The sequence below is a fragment of the Apostichopus japonicus genome, chromosome 5 (genome assembly GCF_037975245.1).
Source record: "Apostichopus japonicus isolate 1M-3 chromosome 5, ASM3797524v1, whole genome shotgun sequence".
Taxonomy (NCBI): Eukaryota; Metazoa; Echinodermata; class Holothuroidea; order Aspidochirotida; family Stichopodidae; genus Apostichopus; species Apostichopus japonicus.
The window spans coordinates 17,609,544-17,630,484 of NC_092565.1; the positions used below are offsets into that span (position 1 = coordinate 17,609,544).

Consider the following 20,941-nt stretch of genomic DNA (forward strand, 5'->3'; position numbering starts at 1 on the left):
CTACCAAAACCAAAATAGGAAAGAGTGGTTGGGGAGTTGTGTAAGCAACAAAAGAAGGAAAGAAAAACAGAAGATAATCAAAGCAGTGGCAAAACTTTCAAAAGCACAAACCTAGCTATGAATTGTATGATTACATTTAAGGGTTTTTCTTGGAAGACTTTATCGTAGGAGAATTTGTCTGTTAAAGAATTCCAAAGATCAGCTCAAAAAAGTAAATGCATTGTCTACTCTGCTCGGTGCTAGGTTTAACCTTATGACATATAGGTTGAGCTCCTTGTATGATACGTGGTGTATGGAAAGTTATGAACACTAGGATAACAGTCATAACGGAAGGACCCAGTTATACAAATTACTTTTATTGCCTAAAATTGCATTCAACTTGATGTCTACTTGTAGATGTGAACCTATCAAGTTTGGGATAATGCACAAAGTATTATGGCTGGATATATAGCAGTCAACGTTGATTTACTTCGCCCTAACAAGCAGTCTTACATATGCATGCTGAAGGAACACTTGTTGTCCTTCCTTGCTCTCATTTTTATGTCTCCCCTCTCCCCTCTCCCCTCTCCCCTCTCCCCTCTCCCCTCTCCCCTCTCCCCTCTCCCCTCTCCCCTCTCCCCTCTCCCCTCTCCCCTCTCCCCTCTCCCCTCTCCCCTCTCCCCTCTCCCCTCTCCCCTCTCCCCTCTCCCCTCTCCCCTCTCCCCTCTCCCCTCTCCCCTCTCCCCTCTCCCCTCTCCCCTCTCCCCTCTCCCCTCTCCCCTCTCCCCTCTCCCCTCTCCCGCTTTTTCTTTATATAATAATTAGTTAAATATGTAAAATATATTAAAACTGACACTAGACTCATTGCATGCAAAGCCAAAATAGATTAGATCTATTACTCGATAAAAAATGGCAGCTACTTTAATCCATACACTATTCATTTAAATTTAAAGAAAAATGACAAAAATGTAACAAAGATCATTGTTTGAGTTGCGTTTTGTCGTCGAAACCTATTTTCTTTTTAAATAATATCAGAGTTAGTATTTCAGTGCTGATTTAATGTTCATAAAAGTGAACGAGTTTAGTTAGAACAAATTGTGTACATTTTAAGCAAACATAACAAATCGTTTTAAATTAAGTCATCCCAACCTCCTGTTGTCACGTGTTATCGCGTGCTTTGAACAAAGAGTAAACAGCGGCATAAGCTTCAGAAACTGTACTGGCAATTAAAATTGTTTTATATGCGTTAAGCTACCGAACTCATATTTTGACAGAAAACCAATATAATTTTTAAAAAGGATGAAAACAAATAAAAGAAGTAATTGTATTGTATGCAAAGAGAAAGGAAATAACGAAGCATATAAGAAAAACAAAATTGCATGATTAATCCATTATTTTAGGACGAATGAAAATGCAAGCGATGTTTGAAAAATTTGCTATTATGTTACATGTCCTCTCCTGTTTAGACACCTTGGCTTGATTGTTTCACTGATCCTCCTCCACGCAGGTGACCGAATCCGCCAAATTCTAAATTTGCCGCAACATATTCTGTTTTAATTTGAAAGGTATATTTCAATGTTGTCTTTCGGTGAGTCAATGTAATTGGCATGATACGTTTCGAGATGTTCACTTGACGCCGTTGCCAAGTTCTTGTTATAGGATTTGTCTAAGATCGCCATAGTTGTTAGCAGTATATCTACCTCCTTCAAATCGCAGGTTTTATTGGACAAATACAAGATATCGTCAGTGATCGGCTATCCAATCACAAACGTTGGAACGAAATTGTGTTCAAGTTATATAGCTTTTGTAGTCTGTATAAGCTCCTCTGTGAAGTCAACTTCAAAAGAAGATGTGTACAAATCCATAAGTCAGAATTATGACAGCGGTCAAAGTAAAAATAAGGGGACATTTCTAATATAAATTATTCTTTTACCTTTAAACTTTCGCAGAAAGCCTTAATTTTTGGAAGTGGTAAAGTAAGATTCGCAAGTTTGGAATTCGAAATCTAGAGGGGAGATTTGGGGAGGCAAATTAAGTTTGATAGTCTGCTGTTTACCGATTTTCCATAACGGCTCTCGAAGGACGTAGAAAACACTTGGGGAATTCTAAAATGTGATACCAATTGAATGCCTTTGAAGATATTATTTCATTTCCCTTGTAAACATTGTGTTTCTTAAGCCCTAATTGAAGAAATAATCTTTATTTTGTCCATATATTTAGCGGAACTAAGAACCGAATTGGACGGTAAAACCATATAAGTTAGGGTTATGATTCTATGGTGACATAATGCTGTGTCTCATGAAAAGGAAGCAAAGGAAGGAAGAAACAGTGGATCGAACCACATCACTTTCATCATATATCATTAATGTTAGAAGATAAGACTTGTTTTCAATCATGCTGCCTGATCCTATATACCTGATAGATTGTCTGATAGAAAGAACCACATTCTCAACGACAAACTTTCTGTTTGAAAAGTCTACTGAGCTCGCAAATTATATCTATGTTAACATCAATTGAATGAAAATGTAGTACACTTTATACTTTATTTCGCTTTTGTGACAAAACTTTAATGGAAACTCATTTTTTTTTTACATTATGCCACATTTCACCCAATTTCATCATAATCATCATCCTTGTATTTTCTAAAAATAACGTCGACGGAGGTTTTCTACAAAAGTATTGGGAAATTAAAAACAGACCGATAGCCTTTGTTGACAGAAGTCTCAAACCAGCGAAAAGATGTAAAACAGAATTACTAAAATGCCTATAGACTAACAATGATAATCCAATGTTTGATATGATAATATAAAAAAAACAGATCACCAATGCGCTGAAATTTGTAGCTATTTATAATGTAACAAACAAGAAACAACAATGACAAAATTTGAGAAAGCGCTTACAATCAGTGTACATGTATACAGAAATGTCTATCTATATATTTTGCAAATTATTTTTCTGAACATAACGTGCACTTTCATCGGGTAAATGTATTTGGCATCCTAAACTATACCATCCATAGCAGGTGCATTCACATTCCGCCAAATTTTCTCACAACAATGAAATCTACGATTTGATCCATATTTTGCAACTAATTGACGTGGCGGTTTTCCATGCATTTTGATGAATCTAATGTTAACATGACAGTGGTGTCTCTCAGTTGGTTGGCTGTTTTCTCTCAGTAATTCTTGTAAAGATTCTCTAAGTGAAATTAAAGCATGGACACACCTATACCATGCCACTGCGTCGTTCGTGCAGTTCTGTCCTAGAGTATAACAAGACCAATATATATTTCCGTGATCTACACTCACATTCATATTTGTCGATATTCTGCCCACAAAAAAATATTTTGAATCTCCTCTCAACGAAAGTATTACCGTATTGCTATTAGATTGGACCCTCTCTTAGGAATGTTCTGTTCCGTAGGTTGTGACTATTTGAGATATTATTCACGAATTAATCGTGTCTGAAATCCCCCAGCCACTCAACTGTTAAAATTTCAAACTCGTTTGGTCTTTGCACTTTTAATAATAACCCTCGGAAAACCAAAGTAAATATTTTGCAAACCTGCATCTCCGTTAATTTCTCACGTTTCACCAATTCCCTTTGCGGTTAATCATTTGGTCAATACATCCTTGACAGTCCCAAAGTCCCATGTCCAGGTGATCAAAGATATAAGGACGTGCCGCTGTTCTCGTGATCGTTTTTTTACCACCCTCCCCCCCCCCCCTCCATCCACCGACCAACTACTCTTGCAAGTGCTAGCAATACATACTATCACTTTTTCACTTCAATTTTCAAGTATAAGATAAGACGCGTATAGACTAATATAGAAGTTTGCTCGCAGACAAAGGTGAATGACGATTCGCACCGATTGTGTACAATTCCTGTGGAGAAGTAACAGTTGACTTGTGGCGTTCACTTCATCAATCATCTCGTGAAACTGTACGTTAAATATACAAAAAATAGTATCTTTGTGCGTGATCTCTGAAATTCTCCGAAGTCATTTTAAAGACAAAGCTATATAATTATATCACAAAATAAGGATGAAGAAGGTCTCGTAGCGTAGTTTCTGTTCCTCTATAAAGTTGTAGATATCAGTTGAGTATGTGTAGCTTCTATTTTGGTAAATTGGTATCGAGAGTAAACGATGTTTATAGAATTGAAGCGTGGTAAAAGTTTGAAGAGGAAAGGACAATTTATTAGGAGAGGACAAAAGTGGTTTATTATAGTTATTAGTATTTGCTTTCTCTTACCAATTAACTTCCTGCACATGACAAACCCCTAATATTTTTCATAATTCGTGACCTCCATGGAGATTAAAGAAGTTGAGTGTCAATGAACTGGGAGGCATATCCTCACGTACCCCAAAAGACATCCATTTACACACATGTATGCAATATTACCACACACCAGTGTTTATTGATACTGTCAAAATGTTACGTGAAAGTCTTTGTGAATTTCATTTATGTTTTCTGTCCGAAACATGGTTGTGGATTGAATAAACACATGCGCATACCATACTAAAAGCAATGTTGTCTAGACGAAGATGATTACGGACACACATGGAAATGTTAGTCTTATGCACCCTCGCGCTATAATTTTGAACTTTAATTTGAGCATAGCTTGTAATAAGTGGATCTCGATTTTATTTATATATTATTATATTCATTTGTGTTGTAATGGAGTTTATTCTCTCTTTTGTCATTTATTTTTATTAACTGAAAAGAGATAAAGTGTTTTCTTTGTGTGCATATTGTGTGTGTGTTTCTTTCTCTGTTTCTGGGAATTAGTACACATGGCAGCGGGAGCGTGGCTCTCTTTGTCTACCGTATATACCATTCATATAAAAAAATGAAACATCAGTTAGCTGCCGCGGGTGACATCAGATGGTATTAATCACTGTTTATATATTGACATGCATGGGGAACGTTTTGACAGAAAGCTGGTTGGTTTTATATGGGAATCGGAATTATAGCCCGCAGTCTAACTTGAAAATTAATTGGCTTACACACTAAACTGGTCACTTTCTAATGCCGCAGTAGAGCATAGATAGAACTTTTCAATTGGCATGTCCTTCCCACCATATGAGAAGCTGTTGGATTGGGCTATCATAGCACGTTCAAGTGTTGCCACGATGCCCGTTTAGATGTTGCGCTAGAAGAGCTCAAAGTTTATCATGGTGCTCCCCGACCCAACTGTCAGCTCTCGCTGCGAAATCTTGGTTAACCCAAGATTTTCTAAAATGCCTTAAATCACCTCCAAAACCACCTCCAACCTCCTTGTATGTATATAAGCTATCCATTGTCCGTATGAAAGATATCCAATGTATGTGTGTAAGCTATCCAGTGTCCGTATTTAAGCTATTCATTGTCTGTATATAAGCTATCCATTGTCTGTATGTAAGCTCTCCATCATCTGCAAACTTGTGTTGTTTTCCATCTTGAATTACTTAAAAGGATAATCGATTGTTTGACAGCATAGTTCGTAGTTGCGAGTAAATTGTATAAAGATCGAATTGGATACTTTTTGTAGTAAACAGTTGATTCATCTAAAGTCAATCTAAGGCTATTCGAAGGTAAACAAAAATCAATGTATAGTTTTGTGTTAGTTAAATAATTGCTACACTTTTTAAATGATACGTTCTTTATATTTATCTTCGAACATAAGCCTACTTCAATGGACACACCTAAGTTTGCGAAATTTCTATTATTAAATTTTTTCCCCAAAAGAAATCGAAAAATAAGATAACGTTGGTGAGGGTGGTGTGTGGGGGGGGGGGGGGGTAGCTGAGTGGAGTATGAATTTGGTTATGGGTTTATGGAAAGTTATAGTTAATCCAAACAGAGTTACCCAACTAGAAAAATGTGTTAAAGGGGGTTAAAGGGGAGGGTGATATTACTCCGATGTAGTGATGACAAAGCCCGGACGATAGTTAATTCGACTAATTGACGCATTGAACCCTCCACCAACCGTGAAGGAAATTATTAAAGAATTAGCCATAATTTTGGAGTGTTATAAGTTGCCCACTAATAGCAACCTGAGTATCAAACACTGTTATTTTTCGACTAGGCTTTTCTTCACGTAGGTCTATTGTATAACAGTCCTCATTTCTGAGTTTATACCAGAATCTTGTTTGAAACTGCCATTGTGTTGTGCCATTTCTATGGTGGTTCTTGAATGTAGTCTCTTTTTGAGGAATTTTCACTGGTGGGTCAAAGGTCCATGCATTCTCGTGTTACCCCCCACCCCTCTCTCCCCTCATTCCTACCCATTTCGCACATATAAGCACACAAATCCATGCGCATCTTTATCGTGTGCACTTGTGAAAATATCCTAGGAATTCTGAGCGACGGCCACTTGATATAGAGTGAAGTTTACTGCAGTTCAAGTGCTCATGTCGATAGTTTAAAGAGTGAGAAAAAAGGGATATTTTGAACTTAATTTTCTTTAGCGTAATAGCGCCACTACTTGTTTGTACACATCATATAAGCATACTTCCACGTACCATAAACGAATTGAGCGCAAAAAGCAAGACCATTAACAATGTTACGAAACTCACAGGCATCAACTCAGGTCAATCAAATTGTCATGTAAGTCAATTAATCAATCAAACCGGGGCCTTTGTCTGCAATCTGTCAAAAGTGGATTAAGATCGACTCAGAGATATCATTTTGGAGCTGAAACACAGGGAGAAAACATAAACAAGAATAGGAATACCAAACTAAGGAGTGAAAAAGATCGTAATTTTTTTTTTACGATCATGACACTAACTATCGTACTGGTATCAGGCTAGTGTCTACAGCCTAAATGCAAATCATCCAGACATCATAACCTCTTTTGAATGTTACTTTGAACGTATTGCCTCTCTTCAGTGGTCTTTTCACGCACGGCACGAGTTTATATTTTGGTTTCAGTCACAGAAGTATGGTTTAAGTATCGTACCACAATTAGAGTAGTGCAAGTCCGTCTGCAAGGTTAGCCCTCTGAAAAGAGCCCTATAAAGTGACAAACTGTAATTCTTGTTCGGCATTTCTGATTCATCATCGTTCTTTTTGATGCATGTATGTTGAAGAGGAGGACGAAATCAACTACTGATGGTCTAAGAATCTGGAAGATTGAAGGTGATTTAAGGCAGTAAGAAAACCTTGGGTTCAACGAGATTCCACAGCGAGAGCTGACAGTTGGGTCGAGGAGCACTATGCTAAACTAAGAGCTCGTCTAGCTCAAAATCTAAGCAGTCATGGTGGCAAAACTTGCACAAACTATCAGCTATCACATGGTGGGAAGGACATGTTAGTTGAAAACTTTCATCTATGATTAAGTGGCCTTGGAAGAGAACGACTTAGTGTGTAAGTTAATGGAGAAATTAATTGTGGTGCGACACCTAAAAGATGCAAGTAAGACTTCGGGCTAATTCCCATTCTCATATAATAGCAACCAGCTTTCTGTCAGAACACTCCCTGCATGTCCACGAAATTGTATTACTTTGTTATTCTGTTAGTATTGCCAACATTGGCAAGTTGATTCATTAAAAAGTTGCAATCAGGTTCATGATACCAAATGCTCAATTTTGTTCAGACATTCGTGATGTTTAATGTTCTAATCAATGTAAATCTCATGAAGACGATATGATCAAAAAAGGTTTGTCATGAAGAGTTTTTGTTGTTGTGTTCAGTTAAATATATTTATCACGACATTTCCACCCTTAAATCGAAGCTTCTCTTTGTTTCACTTGCTACATTCACAGGTAAAATTATGAAAGACTGAACCTAAACAAAAACATTCTGCATATTAATTTATGTAGATTAACTCTCCGCTACACATCCCTCACCATATCTGATTTTCCAACAACGTTTCAATACTGGTTCCTTATATCTATGGGTGGTCACATCCCTTACAACTTTATTCCTTGGAAAGTATCAACCATCTAATAAGAGGTAAAATTTCCTTTCGATAACTGATTTTTGATACTGAGAAGGATTGATATAAAGTCCTGAAACAATCCTACTAATCCAAATGTGGAAATGGCATAGTGTAAAGGAAGAAGCTTGTATTTCTGTGGTAAATTTTATCATTTTTCTATGGAATTGGAAACATGTTTTTATGAAAGAAAATATTGATAGTTCTTGTTGCGTGAGATGGGTATTAGGTCTATTTCTCCGTAGATAAAAGCATAAAAGAGACATGGGATATGAATAGACAAATTAGCCTAGGAGTACTGTATTTGGATATTTGGCATATATGGTGATATCATATAGCTCTGTTTATATGAACTTCGTATATTAAAGATGAATACTTGCAAGATGGTAGTAAAAACTTGTTGAACTTTGAATGTAATAGATCATGATTAGATATCCTAGCATATTTGGAGCAGTTTCGGTAATATTACCATGTGAATACATTATTGTAGCTACTTTCAGATAACCACCTTGCGATATTTGAGTAGTTGATATAGCACAAATTATTTGAATACAATCTAAGTTATTTGCTGCACCATATGCATAGTTAGGTAAACAACAAACTACACTAACGGCTTCTACCAGCAATAACTACATCATTGTCTTTCATTTCACTTTTTACAAATTTGTAGTTGAGGTTCGTGAAATACAATGCATGATTAACTGTTACTTTGTAGGTTTACGGGACTGGATATAAAGTTGTCCTGAACTTCAAATGATGCGCAAAATCACCAAACCGCATTCCGCATATGTTATAAAACACACTCCACGTTTTCGCATGAGCCACAGCTGTAAATGAATTGAAAAAGAAAAAACATTCTGTAACTCCCGTTTTTAGTTTGTTAGGTCAAATTGCACGTGCCGAGGGAATTGAAAAATGAGTGAAAGTGGGTTCAGGAATGGCAAGTGAAAACTTGGTTGGTGGTGTATATTGTCTTCTCTCTGAGTGAATGCAATTTTCTATAGATATCTTCAAGATATTTGGCACAAGGCATGACGAAAGTACCACTACTATGCAGTTTATAAAAATGGTTGCAAATGTCAATGTACTATCTATGTGGGATCCAGAGGCTTCGCCCTTGATGCTTCACATAATGGTGGACTTTAGAGTCTGTTATCCAATTGGCCGAAAGTTTCACCATGTAAAATTACATTAACATTGTTCAAAGTATTGGGTATGATTAGCCTAATACTGATTTGTTGAAGTTGTACATAGTTTACAGCCGACAGAAGAGTTGACAGTTTTTTTCTGTAACACAACCGATCACATTTAAAGAATTGAAAGGCAAAATCGAGTGAATAACGATCAGAAACATTTTGTTCGATTTCTGTTCCTATACAAATGATGCGTACAATTTGGTGGTATGTATCTTTTTTCGATAGGGTGACTCTATGTCTGCTACTGACGTAGATAAATTTCAAAAGTTTGGGACAATGGTCTTAGATAAACCATTATGCATATGAAATATAATTTTAGTCATAATGGGAATGAGATATTCCAATTTCCCCTGAAACTTTGTGAGAGGTATACGTTGTTCTCCAATCTTTTCCCCCCTCTCTCTCTTCTATCTTTTCTAGCTCCACCTCTCTCTATTTCTCTCTCTCTTCTCCTTTTGGGAGGGTCGATAGCACTACCCCCCCCCCCCCGGCTACGCGTGGGTGGTGGGACAGGTGTCGTTGCTGTTGGAATAATTGGGGTGAAGAAACGTTCGGCTCTTCGTCAGGTATAATGGTTGGCATGGGTGCTGGATCTCTCATTGTATAATAGAAGGTGGAGTTGGTGGTGTTGCTACTTTTAACGGTTCTAGGACAATGATCCTATATGGTCCTGACCATGTCATTCTAATTGTAGAAGCGTTTCTGCATCCCCGTTGTCATGCCATTATATATGGTATAGATCTCACAAATAATAAAATAAAAGTGATAAGAAACGCCTATAAACACGTGGTGTCGTCGAAGTATGGTTAGACTATGTCCAAAGGAAGAGAATGGTGTACACTGTAGGGCAATTTTACCCGGTGGTAGACGTTTGTAGTTAACTCCTTTTGTAGCTTTTCACCATTGTAATTATGGTATATAGAACCTGTATCCACATATAATTGTGTGTTTCAATATCGGGTGCATGGCTTCATGACGTTAGTTTGAACATATTACCTGGCTTTACATTACAACTATACTGCAGTGTTGTAGCATTTTATCGCTTAAAGGTCAAGTGACACGTAATAGATTTCCTTCAAACTTGCACCAATTGAGAAGCTACATATCAAAACCCTATACTCCAAATTTGGAGTTCCACGATTGTTTCTTTGCTGTTTTAATTAAGTTATTAACCAAGCTAATTCCGTAAGATAATGACGTCACGGGGGGAACCGCCAATGTTACCAAAACTAAGTAGGCCTAATATGCTAAACGAGATCAAAGCCGTAAACAATACGTCACGGACAGTAAACAAAATACCACATGAGAATGGGTGCACAGCAGTACAAGAAAGTTTCGTGTTCGTCAAACACTGTATACAGCGATAGCGTAGTACCAGTGCACTCAGCCAGCCTAGCTGCCTAAGTAAAGATTGGCTTGGACCTTCGAGCGAATCTTATGTGTGCAGTACGCACTTCACTAGTTAAAGTTTCGTTTCCTATCGCCTATCCGCGCAACTTGGCTTTGGATCCCAACAGCTCGCCGTCTACAAGACAATGCCGTTCCTTCTCTATTTGGAGAAAATATCTTCAAATCTCGAGGAGATATAGAAACAAGTAGACCAGTAGTTGCGAAGCTGGATCGGAAAAGAGTAAGTGTATTTTCTGGCCTAGGCCTACTACAAGGACTAACTTAGTATTATTTCTAACGTACAGTAGGCTAATTCTTATAATTTCGTTCAGTTAGTTAGGCCCTAAATTAGGTATGGCCACGATAAAGTTAGCCGTAGGCTATAGAGCTTACTAAAGCATTTGATCAGTGGTACATCATGAAGAATCCAGTATGACAAGCATCAGATGTTTACATGTCATTTTGCTAAATAATGTGCTCCCACCTATCTTCATACTCAGAGTCATGGCTCATATGTTGCACAGTAAATGACATCCTTTTATTTGCCATTTTTGGTAGTAGGGCTGCAATTTTTGTTACAAGAGGAAACGCTTGTGACAGGTGCACATGCTTTCAAAAAAATCAAACTGCTTTCTTAAATGAACTTTCATAACTTCCTTGTTATTTTCTTTCCCAATTTTCACTACTTAGATTAATCTAGAAGCTGTTCCCCAGCCAACTGCAGTGAAAATACAAAGGTATGATTCTGCAGAATGTCATCTCCATCTAAAGGTAGCATGATCTTATACATGTGCTTGTAATTACCGAAAAACAGTTGGGAAATGGGGGAGGGTGGTGACAGGCATTAAAGATTTCAGTAGTCAGTTTTGAACGGGATACAAGGAATCTCCACCAGTAAAACATCGAGGCATGTATATGGGGGGCAAGCTACCAGACAAAAAGGAGGCAGCAGTATTACGCCCAAAAGGTCCCCATAAATAGGCATAAATAGAGTGATGGATGGTGGGGGGGGGGGTGGAAATGTGGTGGAGTGTAAGCTAGGGTAATACAAGGAAGAATGGAAAACTTTCATACATCCATAGAGTATTCTATAGCAGAAGTGAGTACAGGGGCCAAAATTTTAGAAACAGTACTTGTTGAAAGCAAAATAGCAATTAAAACTGCACATCGGGGCAGGCTAACTAAGGGATAACATACATTGAATTTTATCCATCATATCCGCCTGCCTGACGAGAGTGGTTGAGGAGGCTATACCTGATGGCTTCACAGGAAAATATATAGGCTACATCTATAGTTACTGAGAGAAGGGAGGTTGTAGTTATACTATATGAAACCCAGCTGTTCGTCATTTGCAATGCTCATGGTGTGAGTGGCCCATATTTTTGCAGCCACATAAAGTAGGAGGATATGCTCTCCTTGAGAAAAGATAAGAGAACCATCTAGGCAGCTGACCCCTGTCCAAGAGCAGCCTACTGTATGAGTGTGGTATAATAAGCGTTTATTCTAATTTTCAGCGAATGTAACACATTTAGAAGTCCAGTGTTCACTGGTCCCCCTACCACCATTGAAGTTGCTGACTGGACCAACAGAGACAAGAACACCATCAAAGCAACCAGGGCCATCTCACAGTGGTGATGATGGTCCGTCTGCTGCAGTGGCATCCTCATCGGGATACACCGAAAAACTGCCAGGTAGTACGGACTACACTCCATCAGTTCACTCATCTGATGAATCTGAACATGACAAAGATGACGCTTCAAGGTAATTTTCAAGGTTGATAGTAGATTAGTCTGGCAAATCAATTGGTGCTATCACTTTCTGGAAAGAGGATCATTATTAATTTTGACACCAACACAGTGTGGGGCAGTCTGGAATGTGTGGTGAGGCCATCAGTCTTTTCTTCAATTAGCGTATATATGCTGTATCTGGTAGAGTTGTCACAGCGGTATGTGAACAAGAAATAAAGGCACAAACAAGTAGTTGCATTTAACAGGGTATATTATATCTTCACTTGACTGGATATCTGCTACTGAATACAAATGGTGAAAGTTGCATCTTATACACTCTTTTACGAGGGATTACAAGGGGATGGGACAGTATGTTACTCTGTCCACATGTTTACTTTACTACATCAGGCACAAGTTCAGGCACAAGTTGTCAGGTAAAACCTGACCCATGTATCCACACCAATCGAGGTGTATCAGCTGTCGCCTTAGTTGGGCATCCAAAGACTTGACTGACAACTGTGCATTGTGCCATGACTATTGACCGAAATGGAGTAATTGGAATGCCTCTATCTAAATGGTATGTTTTTATGAACTATTATTATATTATTCTTCATATCTTTACTATTCTACAGATTACGTATGGTAACTTTTTGACTGCTTGCACAACTTCTGCAGAAGTGGAACTCTGGGAGAGGAGTGTCCTGTTCCTGTCCGAAAAGAGCCACCACCACTTGCAAGCTCCTATGTTCATCCAAACAATGAGGATGCCATAAAACAACACCGAAGCAGATTTCAAAAGCTTTGCTGAAGTGGTTGATGGCCTCCCAATTTCTAATTTTGTTTCATTGTAGTGGGGAGCAATCGACTCTGTGAATTGTCTGTTCACATGATGTTTTGGCACAGCTGCAGAGCAGTGTTAATTAACAGGTCACTACCAGCCTTTAGGGAAGTTGCTAAAGTCTTACATTAAAGTTTTACTTGCATCTGGTTTCCATTGTAACTAAATGATAACATTATATTTAAACAAAAGTTCCAATGACTAGTATTCCTCTCTAGAGAGCTTAGACTTCATATCAATTTCATGCTGACTTAATATTTGGTGTTTCAAACATGTTGCCAATTTTTTGTTTTTCGCGAAATGGATTGACAGAAATTTGCTGTTTGTTCCCCCCCCCCCCCCACATGTGATAAATTGTGATTTTTTTTTGTTCCATTTATGAACAAGTAACCTTGATATTCCATGGATTAATGAACAATTTCAGATTGATTTTCAATACACTTTTATTTAAATGAAAGCCTAAAAGATCCCCTTGACATAGTGGTTTAGGCTACTTTATTCAACCTGTTCTTCTATTTTAACCAAGTATATTTGAGATTTCAATCATCCAGATTTTGTTGGCAGGCTACTAGAAGTTACAGCTTTTGTTAAAAGAGAGAATACATACAAAAATTTAACTTGAGTTTTTATTATTTATTACTGTTATGTACTTCCCAAACTTGAAAATGTAAAATTTCATCCAAGATTGAAGTTAATACCATGAACCAGAAAAATGTATCCTGGAATTCCAAAATGTTCACCATTCAGCCACAAAACAGACAGGACTGAACCCTGTTTCATTAAACTTTGCAAAAATGATAGTTTGACTTGGCATACAAAGTCCACATTCTCACAGTTTTGGTAATTTAAACCCTTCATACTGTTCAGATGGAAAAGCTGCTCGAATCCTCCTTACTGCACAGGCATAGGCGTACGAGGCGGGGGGGCAGGGGGCAGACTGACCCCCCCCCCCAAATTTCCAGAGGACAAGAAATTCGGGCAAAAGTCCTGAAAAATTCGGGCAGCCTAAGAGGAGAAAAAAAATATATATATAAATATGTAGTAGCTTGCCCGAATCTTTTTCATATTTTTGCCTGAAAATTCAGTGGAGAGCGTTCTGTGTTATTAGTTTTGTGACATTAATATTAATATAGGCCTAATGATTTTCTTTATATAGCATCATGTTGCCCGAATATTTCCGTGTAACACCACCGTAACAGGGAACGCCGCTCACAATCGTGGTGACAAGCATGCATGGAGATTAGCAGTCTCTGAAGTGAAAAAACCGCAGTAAACATTTTTTTCTAACTAGTCAACTGTATACCTGGACATTCCAGACATGAGTGTAGGCTCCTATATACAGGGGCGTCGGAGCCGGTGCGGCAGGTCTGGCGAACGCCGGACCAATATTCACGGGAGAAAAAAATAGGACTAAGAAAAAAAATGGCAAAAAATAAAGAACAATTTTCAATAATGATGACGGCAAGTAGGCTAAATGTGACTACTCTGGCATGGCAGGGGTCTTGTTTTCATGCTCGGGAAGTGCCATTTCCTGCAATCTGGGAGGCATTTTTTCAAAATTTTCTCCATTACGCTACGCGTAGATTGACCTACCAAACGTACCCCCGGTAATTATGATAGAGGCCACACTCTGATCTGCCGTACCAATCAAAAATAGCTTCCGACGCCCCTGATATAAGAAACATTTTCTTTTTCATGGATGGTGGGGAGGGGGGCCTACAAGCCTTAAATTACAGGTTTATCATATTCTTCGTTATTTTTTATACTTTTTTGTGAGAAAAATTGCAGTCTCAACCGACACAGCGACATTTTCCCGCCTACGTGTCGTTGAACAATGTATGTTTTTCTGGGGGTAGCTGAGTACTGTGTTAAAATAATAAATACCGTAACTAAATAGGAGTTAAAAAATATACTGTCCTAGTTTTCCCCGTCAAAGTGATGTTACCATTTTTTCTTCTTCTAATTTACCAAAATTTTGGGGAAGTTTAAATTTCTAAACATGAGATTATAAAATAGAGATTGTTTAGATACAACTTGCAAGCCCTCAGAAGAGCCATTTCCGGCAATCTGAGAGGCATATTTTGCCCAAATTTTTTTGTACGCTACGCGCCAACTGATGGTTGCGCTCCGCTTAGATAGTGTCACGGGAAATTTCGAGCACAAAAGTTTCTGCCCCCCAAACCGAAATGGTCCCGTACGCCTATGTGCACAGGATGGGAGAACAACACAAATCTCCTTCCCTAAAAACTGCCAGCACATCCGTACAAGTTGTCTGTATTCTGTGTGTCTGTATTTCCTGCAAAATAATCATATGAAAACCAGCTATGAAAGATGACACACGAAAGCTTGGTAGCCATCTGGGGACGTCAACTGTAAAATAAATCTCCATATGATTTCCAGAATTTTAATTGGCCCCTAAATATGCCTCCCCTAAAGTTTTAGGCCTAGCTATGCAATTTACACAAACTGATCATTGAATCTCGGTGACTAAAATTTGTAAATGGATCATGCCCAAGCATGGTGGACAATTTTTGTGTGGCATTTGGTTCCGTGGCTCAGTATAAATGACTACTATGTCAGTCAGTATGATAAGGGTTAACCTCAAGGACATTGCACCAGTTTTTGTTTTTGCACAAAATGTCCTAATCAGAAGCAGGTTTTGAACATGGTGCACACATTTTCTTGATCTAATGTATATCTTAATGTAATTCCCTTCACAACAAAGCTAAACTATGAATACAAGCACACCCTCTGTATTGTTACATCATTCAATGAGCAATGAATAAAGTTATTCAACAAATATAATGTATTCTCTACTTACTCATTGATGCTATTTTCCTGTGCACGGCCACCATACTGTTCACGGTTCACGTAGTAGGGTGTCTGTTGCACCCATGGGTTCAGGCACACAGCTTCAAAACCTGGGTGTAAGGTGATGCATGCAGCATCACATTCCTTACTTTTTCTATTTCCCTGCAGCATCTACACTCCCTTGCTGTAGGCATTACAGCTGCACACTGGCCACAATGACACCTGTAAACAATGCAAACCAGTTCAAATGCTAAAGAGCCAATTTTCAATGACTTATTGGGGCATACTAACATGTCAAAATAGAAAAAAAACAGGCCGATGGTGCCTTATTTCCAACTTTTTTTCCCACTTCTGAATCCATTCCCTAGATTGAGAAAATCTGGTTATGAAATTAGCTGAAGCGGAAATGACGAAAAGCTGGTGTGAGGTGCCACCTTCTCCCTCCCCCCACCCTTTCCCTGATTTGTGGTAACTTCACTAATTTGCCACTACAAATGCTAGAAAATTAATAATAGACCACCCCTGAATTTGTTGTGCACTTTTCCAGTTGGCTCCTTCAATCTACTAACCAAATGAAATATGTCTGTGTGAAATGTTCCTGGGGCATGTGCTGCCACAACTTTCAAGGAAAGTAGTAACTTCCTTAACTTAACTCGACCCCACTCTCATGTTAATTTTGCTGCCCCATCAACAAATTGGCTAGCTAAGAGTATGAGCAAAGTTAGGAAACATTTATCGGTTCTAGGCCTAACTAGTAACACAACTAACCTATATACAGTATAGTACGCTAGGCGTAATGTTACCATAGTGTTTCGTCAAGACGATCAATTTCGACATCGCTGTCCGATCCCGCTTTCTCTTCGCTGGTCTCCGGTTCGAACATGTAGGGAAAACTTCCCCACGATCGTCGATCATGTCCTCCATTTCCCTGCCTTTTTCGCTATCAATTGCTATCTGAATACTTTGTGTCAATGCCACCGGCAGCCATTTCGCGATATGTATAAGCTATGCTGTGTATATATGCGTACTACTATATGCGTGTATAGAAACTGTATGTGGTAGCAATATACACGATATCATGCACTCTCGACTTGGTAAACAAATGACGTCATTTGTTTTCGACTTTCCCTGAACGAGTCAATCTAGCCGATTTTTTCGGAGTTTATGTTGCTTGATAGGAAGAAAATGCAAGGAATTTATGAAAAAAAGATGTCATTAGATGTTTTGTTCGATGTCTTATGTATCAATTTGTGATTTTTCATCTTAATCCAAATCTTAACTTTCTTGTAACAGACTGCTGATAAAGGTAATATTTTCGAGAAGTTTGAGATTTCTACATACCCAATGCACTGCGCAGAACATATACAGTTTTCACTCTTCTGCGCTCCCCCCGTGACGTCACTGAATCTATTACGTAATAGTACTTTTTACCGATTTCTACCCCTTTGGAGACGGAAAAAAATAGCGGTATTGGGTTTTTCTTAATGTTAGAATTGTTAAGTTTAATATTATGTAAAGTCAAGTCTACGTGTCACTTGACCTTTAATACTCAGCAACTTTGTAACTGGAAACTGCTCGTCTATTGTATTAATTTTTATACCGTGATTAGAACAGTGCTATGCACAAGATTTCAAATGCGAGGGGCGGCACCATAACCTTTCACTTATATGTGTGACCGACAATACATTATGGAAATTTCCATCACTCGCAACCGCATTGGCTGCATAGGTGCCGTAGCAACAAAATGAGACTCCAAAGGTAAATTGAACTGCCTTATGAACTCTCGTGCTAGGGCGGCACCATAACCTTTCACTTATATGTGTGACCGACAATACATTATGGAAATTTCCATCACTCGCAACCGCATTGGCTGCATAGGTGCCGTAGCAACAAAATGAGACTCCAAAGGTAAATTGAACTGCCTTATGAACTCTCGTGCTACGTGCACCTGTGTATGTCAATGTAATGTGAAAAGTGCTGGAAATTTCCATCACGTATTTGTCTGTTACAAGTACAAAGATAAAATTTAGTCTCCGTGGTACACACCAGTACTTCCAAACAGTTCGTGGAGCAGCGAAGACATACGACATTCATTTCAAAGAAACTTTGAGAAGTAAGTAGTTGAGTACTTGGTTATCAGAATTAGTTAGTTTACGAGGCACAAATGAATTATATTTACTAATGATTCATTATCTCTTCAGTAAGCTTTGTTAGATTAAGCTTTGTTAAATATTCAGGCAAGGTTGCCGTCCAAAATCCACAGGTTCTTCAAAAGCAAAGTGTACGCATTATCCGCATGGAAAGCAGGTTATAGTCTATTGGTCATACATCGACCATTTGCTCCAAAAGCTTACCTTTTTGATTATTCTCATACTTTCCACTGACGCAGTTCAAACAATGTCACAATTTAGCCGTAAATTCTGAGTTATTATGTAACAAATAATAATTAGGAATAAATGATTTTGACAGAACTGATCAGTTGGATAATAGTTAACTTCATTTCAGGTTCACAGACTGACCATTAGAAGCTGAGAGTTACAATGTGACATACTTCATTATTGTATATTATACAGAGTTATTATGGAACAAATAATAATTAGGAATAAATTATTTTGACAGAACTGATCAGTTGGATAATAGTTAACTTCATTTCAGGTTCACAGACTGACCATTAGAAGCTGAGAGTTACAATGTGACATACTTCATTATTGTATGTTGTACTGAGGAAGAGTCCCTCTCATCTTACTGCTTCTTCTGCAATGTTTGATGGACGAGAGAATGTGCTACTTTATTGATAAGAAAGAAAAACTCATTAATAAGTCGGAATTTCCGACTGTCGCTCTCAATTTTTTCTAGGCCTATTTATATATTCCCGTGATTGTGAATGACCTAAAAATTGAAAAATTTCGGCAAAATTGACCTTTAATCAGCCATATTTACCACGTTTTCCTTGCCACTTTGAAAAATTGTATCTCGCGATTCCTATACTCCACCATACAAAACTTCGTAGGATTTTGAATACTCCATTAACCTAATAGAACTACCTGCATAGGCGAAGGAGCTCAATTTGATTTGGGGGGCTGTAACGACTTGCCCGAAAAATATAACCAAAATTTTTCGCGCGCTCCGCGCGTGTCCACAAGTTAATGTTCATTTCATATCGGCATGCATCGATTTTTACATCTTGTTAATGGTAATAATAATCAGTTTAACCATTGAAAAACACATTGCAAATTATCTTTCTTCAGTAGGTGCCCGAAAATTTATCAGCATATTGCCCAAATTTTCACACAAATATTTGGTTGTGGGGGGGGGGGGCTAATAGGTTTGTGAAGTGAGTGGCAGTGAGTACAAATGTATCGAAATAAGTTCGGAACAAAAGTGCAGTCGCGAAAGATTGGGTGTCTGACTGACGCTAACCGTATCGTTGACTACAATGCAGCAGTCGGAACTTTCTGGCTTCAAAACTCATCCAGTTGGATTTTCAGCCACTACACCCCCCCCCCAATCATCAGGCCTTAGATACGTCCCTGGTCGTAGTCCGGCCATTCGTGGGGTGTCTGTCAAATGGCTCAATTGAAACTGTTAATTGGCCGGACTGGTAAGTGATACACTCTAAGTGTCATGCAAATAAATGTCTATTCGGTTAGTGGTTCATATCTAGTATGTACACCATGCAGAGTAGGTTTTAGGTTATTGAAATCGTATTACTTTGTTATACTATTAGTAATGCTGACATCTGCACGATGATCCATAAATATGTTGCAATCAGGTTTCTGAGTGCTCAATTTTGTTCATACATACATGATCTTTAATCTTCTTAATCATGTGTAATCTCACTCATGAAGACGATATTATCATGAAAGCGATGTAAAGTTGTTAGTTGTTGTTATGTTCAGTTATTATATATTTATCACGACATTTTCCCTCATAAAGAGAATCTCTTTGTTCCACTTGCTACAATCACGGGTAATATAATGAAAGAATGAACCCATACAGAAACATCCTGCATATTAAATTAGGGGGATTAAATCACCGCTACCCATCCCTCGCAATATCTGATTTTCCCACAACGTTTCAATACTGTTTAATATATCTGGACTGCGAAATGAAAGGGAAAATGCAGAAAGCGGAAGGAAACACGAACAATTACCATTAGGTGGTCACACCCCTTACAATAATAATCTTTAAAGAAATAATCTTTATTTTGTCCATATATTTAGCGGAACTAAGAACCGAATTGGATGGTAAAACCATATAAGTCAGGGTTATGATTCTATGGTGACATAATGCTGTGTCTCATGAAAAGGAAGCAAATGAAAGAAGGAAAAGTGGATCGGATCACATCACTTTCACTATATATCATTAATGTTAGAAAATAAGACTTGTTTTCAATCATGCTGCCTGATCCTATATACCTGATAGATTGTCTGATAGAAAGAACCACATTCTCAACGACAAACTTTCTGTTTGAAAAGTCTACTGAGCTTGCAAATTATATTTATGTTAACATCAATTGAATGAAAATGTAGTATACTTTATACTTTATTTCGCTTTTGTGACAAAACTTGAATGGAAATTCATTTTTTTACTACATTATGCCACATTTTACCCAGTTTCATCATCATCCTTTGTACTATCCAAGAGTAACGTTGACGAAGGTGTTCTACAAAAGTATTGGGAAATTAAAAACAGACCGATAGCCTATGTTGACAGAAGTCTCAAACCAGCGAAAAGATGTAAAACAGAATTACTAAAATGCAAAGACTAACAATGATAATCCAATGTTTGATATGATAATATAAGAAAGAACAGACCACCAATGCGCTGAAAGCTGTAACTATTTATAATCATGTAAAAAATGAATTAATGTAACAAACAAGAAACAACAATGACAAAATTTGAGAAAGCGCTTACAACCAGTGTACATGTATACAGAAATGTCTATCTATATATTTTGCAAATTATTTTTCTGAATACAACGTGCACTTTCATCGGGTAAATGTATTTGGCATCCTGAACTATACCATCCATAGCAGGTGCATTCACATTCCGCCACATTTTCTCACAACAATGGAATT

At 37.9% G+C, this 20,941-nt stretch overlaps 1 protein-coding gene across 3 annotated transcripts in view; it reads left to right on the top strand.

Moving 5' to 3' along the window:
* The window catches only part of LOC139967889 (uncharacterized), a 130,775-nt gene that overhangs the window by 51,408 nt on the left and 58,426 nt on the right, over nt 1-20,941 (top strand). Inside the window, exons 1-2 of one of the 3 annotated variants that reach the window (XR_011793179.1) lie at nt 6,261-7,100; nt 7,727-8,727. The exons of 1 other annotated variant lie outside the window; for it this stretch is intronic. The gene's annotated coding sequence lies outside the window, so the exon portion shown is untranslated. Of the gene's footprint in view, nt 1-6,260; nt 7,101-7,726; nt 8,728-20,941 lie in introns of those variants that run through there. One more of the 3 variants, XR_011793180.1, reaches the window with a different exon arrangement.